The sequence below is a fragment of the Bison bison genome, unplaced genomic scaffold, assembly GCF_000754665.1.
Source record: "Bison bison bison isolate TAMUID 2011002044 unplaced genomic scaffold, Bison_UMD1.0 scf7180017864198, whole genome shotgun sequence".
Lineage (NCBI taxonomy): Eukaryota > Metazoa > Chordata > Mammalia > Artiodactyla > Bovidae > Bison > Bison bison.
Genome location: NW_011494770.1, coordinates 2,437,531 through 2,438,900, shown reverse-complemented (window position 1 = coordinate 2,438,900; position 1,370 = coordinate 2,437,531). Strand labels below are relative to the sequence as shown.

Below are 1,370 nucleotides of genomic sequence, written 5' to 3'. Positions count from 1 at the left end.
TATGTAGCCTTGATGTACTCCTTTTCCTATTTGGAACCAGTCTGTTGTTCCATGTCCAGTTCTAACTATTGCTTCCTGACCTGCATACAGGTTTCTCAAGAGGCAGGTCAGGTGGTCTGGTATGCCCATCTCTTTCAGAATTTTCCACAGTTTGTTGTGATCCACACAGTCAAAGGCTTTGGCATAGTCAATAAAGCAGAAATAAATGTTTTTCTGGAACTCTCTTGCTTTTTTGATGATCCAGCGGATGTTGGCAATTTGATCTCTGGTTCCTCTGCCTTTTCTAAAACCAGCTTGAACATCTGGAAGTTCACGGTTCACGTATTGCTGAAGCCTGGCTTGGAGAATTTTGAGCATTACTTTACTAGCGTGTGAGATGAGTGCAATTGTGCGGTAGTTTGAGCATTCTTTGGCATTGCCTTTCTTTGAGATTGGAATGAAAACTGACCTTTTCCAGTCCTGTGGCCACTGCTGAGTTTTCCAAATTTGCTGGCATATTGAGTGCAGCACTCTCACAGCATCGTCTTTCAAGATTTGAAATAGCTCAACTGGAATTCCATCCCCTCCACTAGCTTTGTTCCTAAGGCCCACTTGACTTCACATTCCAGGATGTTTGGCTCTAGGTGAATGATCACACCATTGTGATCATTCTGGGTTGTGAAGATCTTTTTTGTACAGATCTTCTGTGTATTCTTGCCACCTCTTCTTAATATCTTCTGCTTGTTAGGTCCATACCATTTCTGTCCTTAATTGAGCCCATCTTTACATGAAATGTTCCCTTGGTATCTCTAATTTTCTTGAAGAGATCGCTAGTCTTTCCCATTCTATTGTTTTCCTCTATTTCTTTGCATTGATCACTGAGGAAGGCTTTCCTATCTCTCCTTGCTATTCTTTGGATTATCAAACCACACAGACATACTCATAATTCTCTAATAATGTCAGCCTCTCCTTACACATTTGTGTTTTGCTCATGCGCTTCCCTCTCAGAAATTGCCTTCTTTTTCTGCTCCACTGGATAAACTCCTATTCGTACTTTAAAGATCCAGTTCAAGTATCATCTGCCTTGAAAAGTTTCCCCCAACATCTCCAGGTGTGAGTTGCCCCTTCCTAGGTATTCTTAACACCCTGAACCTCCCAGTCACACATTCTTACAGTCCTTTATCCACAAGATTGGGAGCTCCATCAGGTATGAACTAGTGTCTTCTAGTGTTCAGCATATAGCAGGAGTTTAATATGTGAATTATGCAGAGTACATCATGAGAAACGCTGGACTGGAAGAAGCACAAGCTGGAATCAAGATTGCCAGGAGAAATATCAATAACCTCAGATATGCAGATGACACCACCCTTATGGCAGAAAGTAAAGAGGAA

General features: G+C 41.7%; 1 protein-coding gene across 1 annotated transcript in view; it reads left to right on the top strand.

The window, feature by feature from the left end:
* Positions 1-1,370, top strand: part of ECT2L (epithelial cell transforming 2 like) — a 74,236-nt gene that overhangs the window by 64,196 nt on the left and 8,670 nt on the right. The gene's annotated exons all lie outside the window — the stretch shown is intronic.